Consider the following 7855-nt stretch of genomic DNA (forward strand, 5'->3'; position numbering starts at 1 on the left):
CACTATGTAAACACAATGTATTGTGCCCTATTTTGTCTATTTTTGAATTAAAATGGCTGCCCACCGTACTAACTATATTATAATACATCTAATTATGCTTTATGGTAATTTCATTTTATGGGGTGTATAATTTTTCTATGCTAGTGACTTTTGTATGGGAAAGGTGAATGGTATGAATGTGATAGAATGATGGCATTAGCAGGATTATTTAATTCAAAATGTCATTTTATGTCGGATTTCGTTTTTTATTATATTTTTATTTGTCTTGCGGTGTTTGGTCAGACATGATTGTTCAATTGTTTTTTTAGAATGACAAGATTTTGAATGTTGTGACGGTAAAAATTATGCTACAATATAAAAGAGTTATTATTTTCGTATTATATTTTTAAAATAATAATATTAGAAGCGGTTAGATACGGCGAGAAACTTTGTGAATTTGCATACAGTTCTAAGTACATTTTTTGAACAAAGATTAGCATTCACTAACAGAAAATTTTACAAATTAATTTCTAATCTACATTTAATTGTTGATCACGTCGTTTAATCCCGAATAGGGAAGTGCTTTTGGAAAATTTACTATTTCTGTTGGAATGCTTTAAGCAGGTGCCAAAATTTTAGTTACACTGTGGATTCTACAAGGGGACTTTCCATACATTCAAGAACTGTTCTAAAGAACTTTCAGGATTTTTTGTCACAATGTTTTCCTTCATCGTTGGAACCAGTGACAATTATATCTAATACACACATAAGCTCGAAAAGTCATTGTTTTCTGAATGGGATTCGAACTTGTCAACCATTTGCGTGTGAGGTGCCAACTTTTACATGTAACCACATACGCCAACAATAGTATATATAAATAATAAATGGAATAATATTAACCGCGTAAATACATACCTTTCATTAAAACTGGAATTTTTACTATTGTACTATTTTCCTTTTGCGTGTGTTTGTCAGTTTAAGCACGTGTTCTGTTACAAAAGGAAGGATAATAATTATTAACACATATTTCATACAAATACATCATTTCCGCAAAACTATTTATTTATTTTAACATCAATGTTTAAGCGATTAGGCTAAATTATAAGCAGGTCTATATGTACAGAAAAATCTCAGTAACGACTTATCCGATTAAGGAAAAAACACTGATACAAGATTTCTTTATAAAATTTAGTTTATAGATTATTCTGGCTCAAGAAAGATTTCACTTGGTCAAAAGTAGCCAATGTTAATCCAGGCTATAAGCTACCAGTGCATCAAACTTTATTAAAATTCGTCCAGTAGTTTTTTCATGAAAGAGTCGAACATACATCCATGCTCACAAATTTTCGCATTTATAATATTTGTATAAAAAAAATATCGATTAAACGTACTGTAAAATGCAAGCCTGTTCTACGCTTTTATCCGAAAACTTCTTCATCGTTACACACGAACTATGTAGATCATATCAATAATATTCTAGACAAGTGACCATAGTACTCATAACCGATAAGTCTCATAAGATATGACAACATAGAGACCATGAGGGAAGCATAATTACTTTGTAGACATGCGGCACATGGCGTTATTACTCAAAAAGAAAATTTTACTTTTGCTTCAGTCTTTGCTCCATGGGAAAAGGGCGTGTATTATTATTGTATAATTATAACCTAGTTATAAATTAAGTCCCTCTGCACCTCAGCTATTTTTACTTCGTGTGAATGTTACTTCGTCGTGTGAGGGGCGGGCCTCCTAGTGTGCGCAACGCCTTATCTCACTGAACTGAGTTCTCAAGCTTTCACGTTTTTAAATACTTTACAATACTTGCCAATTTATTATAAAGGTGAATTGATTTTTATGCTTTTATTTCGTTGATCGCTAACTGCTGATTGGGAGTTATGTAGCGAGATTTAAAGCTGAGCTATAAGGATTTGCCGGTTTTACCTCCCATATTAACTAAGAGAAACAGAAAGAAAGAAAAACGCTTTAAAACCTCAAACCAGACTGTCCCTCCAAATATGCTACATTTTAGTCCTTAGCTGTTTAATTTTTATTGTTCGGTGATTATTTTATATCGTAAATATTATATTTTATTATGATAATAAGTCAGAATGTAAAATTAAATGAAATAATATATATGTATGTAACACATTTTATCTCCAAGTTATGTAAGTATAAAATAGAAATAACAATAGTAACTTCTTTCCTTGTTCAGTAATCGTGTGAATTGTCACATAGTACAAATTCCCTTAGACACTGGTATGGGCGGGCCACCCGTTGTTAAGACCGCCTCTCTCCACTGGTCTCCTGGTACTTCATATTTCACGGTTCCATAACATACCATGAAGACCATGTGGAATTAAATATGTGTAGGCATTTTACTGCGATAGATTACTTCGAATAAGTAAAAGAAATTATTACTCGATCACATCACTTCTTTGTTAGTAACGGTTAACTCGACATCTGGACTTTTCTAGATTTTTCATACATTTGCTGTCCCGTTGTCCATCAGATACGCTATCAGACTTTATTAAAGCCGTGAATTGGGTTTTTGAGATCTAGAAATATCACTTATTTTTTTAAGTACCTAATATAATAAGAATAAATATATAACAGTTACTTTTTTCCTCCTTGTTCAGCAATCGTGTGAATTGTCACATAGTACAAATTCCCTTAGACACTGCCATGGGCGGGCCACCCGTTGTTAAGACCGCCTCACTCCACTGGACTCCTGGTACCATATACCCATGGTGTCGTGGTGAGATGGGTGTGTTTATGGGAGTTATGGTGTTAGAATTTACAGTAAATTTCTCAAGTGAAATATACAGATCTAGAATTATTTTATTATTCAAAATATTGCAGCAACATTAGCTAGCTATACACACCTAATATTGCCACGAGTGGCAACGTGTCACGGCGGTGTTCGGACGAGTGGTGACGGGATGACCTGGATTAATTTCTAGACCAATAGCCAGACGCAAATGACCGAAAAGACTAAAAAGCAGCAATTTTGTAGAGCAGTAGGACATCGTGTTAGGCTTATTAATAAATAAAGAAAGAAAACGATCACCTAATGTTATTAAAATAAAAAGTTGTAAGAAGAGTTGCTAGCCCCCGGTCTCTGAGCACATTTGGCGGTAGTTTATTTATTCAATAGCGTTTTTTTATATGAGTTTAAACGATATTGAATAGATAAACTACCGTTAAATGTACCTCAGAAACCGTGGGTTAGATAAGTTTTTACCTATGTTAGTTGTATATGGATCAAGTGATTTTGCGGTGAATTTGCTTCTTATGGACAGAACCTAAATAAGCCAATATATTTTTCAATTTATTTGTTATTTACAAAGATTTCTATGTAAATATATAACTCTCAACTTACTTACCTATTACATAGCTTTTCCTCAAGTTTTACTTGTGTAAACAAGATGAATAATAGTATTACATAATAACAAATAAACAAATACAGGAATAAATAGTAAAAACCCCGCTAAACTGCATTCTATGACTAATTAATTATCATTAAAGGAAAATGCTGTTCATAAACAATTAAAAGGATTTACTGAAAACAGTTGCAGACATATTTTTTTAATACTAGCTAAATGGATGCTCTCCTAGGTCGTAGCGTGATGTTAAATATCACATAGATTTTCCTGAAATTGCAATAAACCCAGCTATCATACATAAACAGAATTGTTTAAATCGGCCAAGTAGTTACAGAGATAAACACACCCAAACAAACGAATGAAATCTTTATAAATTAAATAAATTTAACCCATGACTGTCCCACTGCTCTGCAAGGGTCTCCTCCCGTAATGAGGGAGGGGTTAGGCCTTGAGTCCACCGCTGGCCAAGTGCGGGTTGGGGACTTTGCATGCCCTCAATAAATGTATTAAACAAATTTTAGGCATGCAAGGTTTCCTCACGATGTTTTCCTTCACCGTTGGAGCATGTGATAATTATTTCTAATACACACATAACTTCGAAAAGTCATTGGTGTGTTGCCTCGGGTTCGAACCTGCGACCACTTGAGTAGGAGGTGTCAACTTATAAATGAAATCTTTAGCTTTAAATTATTAGGAAATAAAGTGGTATTTAATTAAATGCTTTTGGAAATAATAAAGGTTACCTAAAAGGAAAATTTTAACCTAATTATTTTATATGTCATAATATATGAAATAATAACAGGAAATATTTGAAGCGCTTTACCTGAAGGAAAACGTTTACAATTATTCACGATAAGGTCGTTTAGTTGATAGTATTTGGTACTTTAATAAAACAAACGTAGTAAGTATTTAATAAAATATTGCTATTATAAATACTCTTTTTAATTGATACTTTTGTTTTTAAAATGATTTTAAGATTCCTTACACACACAGAAAAATATGCTTAGAATCACACTCAAGATATTGGTTTTACTTAAAAATTATTAATTATTTTTAAAATAGCTTAAATAATCAGGTAATTGATAGAAATATCGTTTTATTTTTGTAGCGTTAATTGTATATGTATACCTATTAGAATTTTTTAAAACACTATCTCAGCAAGAGTTACGTGCTATCGCCACATTTGTCTCAATGTAAATTTTAAGAAAAGTAACCAAAAACTGTAGTAGGTTTTTGGTTACTTTTCTATGTTTTTATATACGTTATAGTATATGTTTAAAAAAATAATTTCATTAATATATTCGTCACTTAAAACGATAAATTTAACTTTAATACACGTCAGTGAGTTGTATCAGCGGGAGGGCCCCTTGAAACTTGCGAGACACACTTACGCCTCTTTTGACTTTTACCACCTCTACCGCGATTCTCTACCACTATCGACTACCGACAACCGGCTAGCTATCGAAAAATGTTGAATGACAATCTGATCAGCGTCTCTACCGGACGTCGTAGAAACTATTTTCGCAGTATATTAAATTACAAACTCTTGATACTCGATGGATCCAAATCTCTACAATCGTGGTACTGTTTTTTGTGCAGCATTTTAGTAGTCTAAGCTTGCACCTCTCACGCAAGTGGTCGAAATCAAATCTTATGATTTTTGTTGTATATTATATTTCTGTTATGTGTGTATTAGAAATAATTACCACTGTATGCAAAGTCTAGCAGTAGTCCCCAACTAGCACTTGGTTGATGAACTTAACGTCTAACCTTTTCCTTGTTCTGGAAAAGCTTCTAGCCCAGCAATGGGACTATCATGTGATAAGAAAATGAATACTGTAAGTAGTTTACTGTATTGATTGCTAGCTAACCGCAACAGCTAATGTAACCTACACCCAAACGCCAAACAATCCAAGGAAAAATGCATGTTTGCGTTAATTCCCGATATCAGGTTCCTAATGAATATGCAAGACAACAGGTAAAAATGATGATCCACAGTATTTATCGACAAAATTGACTCAAAGCAATTGTCCGACATCATTTGACTTTTGCTAATTGCATTAAATCAACAAAAAAGCCAAGTGGATATGAGCAGAAGCCGAGCGGCTTGTAATTCCCGAACATTCGTCTTATTCGATTGTACCGCTCGCCTGTGCCGGGTATTGCCGGCACGATTTCGTGTAGAGCAACCCTTATGCATAAGGTGCGTTTCGGTGGGCGTTTTCCCGCAGCGAAGATTACTAAGTAACTAAGTCAAGAATAACTTTGTTTCATGAGAAAAATGGGCGGTATCAAGAAAGTCTAATGAATTTTTTGTTAAAATCAAATTGTTTGATCGACTGTGAAAGGATTGGGGGTTCTGTTCCCAGATTGTTGGTAAAATAGCTTTTTGTTGGTTAATTGGTGGAATACTGCAGTTAAAATTACAGTGGCAGGTTTTGATTTATGGACTCGCTAATATGTGCAATATGCTGCAATTAATTTCACTTTTGTGTTTTTGTTTAAATATTTACTGAAGTCTAAACTTTTAGAAAATAGCTTAATTTTAATTATCCATCCCTTGTGATTATTGCCTAAGTTAATATAATTAATTATTTTTGCAGTTCTAAAGATTGTTGACACATTACAAAGCAGATAAAATTGTAACTGTCCAAAATGTTGTAAATAAATTGTTAAAAAATTGTCATCAAGTGCAATTTACATATCTTGAATAGAGATAACCAACCTTTTTATCCATACTAATATTATAAATGCGAAAGTAACTCTGTCTGTCTGTCTGTCTGTCTGTCTGTCTGTCTGTCTGTCTGTCTGTCTGTCTGTCTGTCTGTCTGCTACTCAATCACGCCTAAACTACTGAACCAATTTGCATGAAATTTGGTATGGAGATATTTTGATACTCGAGAAAGGACATAGGCTACTTTTTATCCCGGGAAAATTACGCATTTCCCGGGAAAATTCAGTTGGCGAACGAAGTCGCGTATAATCAATATTATAATGACATTGAATCAACAAAATTCCGTTGTCATGGCAACTGTTTTAATGACGGATATGCCTTAGCGCAACTTTGTTACATATATTAAGAGATATAAATAATTTTGATGATATTTTTTGTGCAAAAAAGCATATTTTGTGTCATCACGCTACGACCAATAGGAGCAGAGTAACAGTAAAAAGTGTTACAAGAACGTGGAAAATTCTGACCCATTCTCTCTTATGTGACGCAAGCGAAGTTGCGCGGGTCAGCTAGTACACTATAAAACACCACTTTCACCGTAACTAAAGTATAGAATAACACTTGCACGTCTACAATGCATAGTGATTAACCTCCCCCAAAAGAACTAGTATCATGTAACATCCGGCAAAATCACGACAAAAGACATAAAATTGATCATTTATACAAAAAGGGATGCAAGGATTCAGGTGTCAAAAATTTTAGAAAAAAAAAACTATCCCATTCACAAAAATCCGGCGACGTATCAAATCTCTTTGTGTCACTAAAGTGTAAAAAAAGTATACACAAAAGGCTTGCACGCAATCTAAGAATTCGAGGTGACAAAAGCAAATGTTATTTTTTGGTAGAAAAGCTCCTGTGTAAAGGAATTAGGCATTCATGTGTTTTTGAAGAACCGAGTTTTTGGTTAACACTTGTTATAATATAAGTTGGTATTTTGTGGTGCAATTTTTTCATAAGTTTGTTGGTGAAACACAATTTGATGGTATTTTTAATCGCAAAAGCCATTTTTTTATGTCCCGTTTGATGTTTGTACTAAAATTGCTTATAGCTAGTTGTGTTACCGGTGATCGACCGCGTGGTCATTCCATAGATGTTCTCGCAGAGTAATATTTGACCTGAACGTCACCCTCTTCGAAGAGCACGTTTAAAGTTGGTCCCAATTGTTGTCAATTAAAATTACAGTCGTTAAGCCATGTCAAAGGCCTTTTGGGTGCCTTCAACCACTTTCACACTGGATTAATCACTAACCAAGAAATAAATAAAAAATAATAACTGTTGATGCATATATTATAAGGTACGGGTAATTGAAACAATGAGTGAATTAGTGCCTAATTAAGGTATCAATATTTCCCTATTATAAATTGATTAACGTATATTATTTTATATAATTATTATGGAATAATCATCTTCCTGTCGTTTCGTTATCATATTTGTAATAGTGCATATATTAATTATATGTTCAATATCCATATTGTAAATATGAATATGTCACTGTGTTGTTTGCCCTTCTATCGCGTAAAAATGGTCGAAACTATCGAACACAGTCTTCATAAAAAAATGGACAGGTACTCAAATTTCTTAATAGGATTTTTATCAATATCGCTGGAACGGAAATTAAACGTACTAAATGTCATCAAATAAATTAAATTTGAAAAGGAAAACAAGAAGAATAAAACATCAAACACAAAGCCAAGAAGTCATCACTAACAAAAATCGTGTTCGACCGCCATTAGTTTTCGCGAAATCGCCTAACGAAGTG

This window comes from Anticarsia gemmatalis, chromosome 3, assembly GCF_050436995.1.
Source record: "Anticarsia gemmatalis isolate Benzon Research Colony breed Stoneville strain chromosome 3, ilAntGemm2 primary, whole genome shotgun sequence".
Lineage (NCBI taxonomy): Eukaryota > Metazoa > Arthropoda > Insecta > Lepidoptera > Erebidae > Anticarsia > Anticarsia gemmatalis.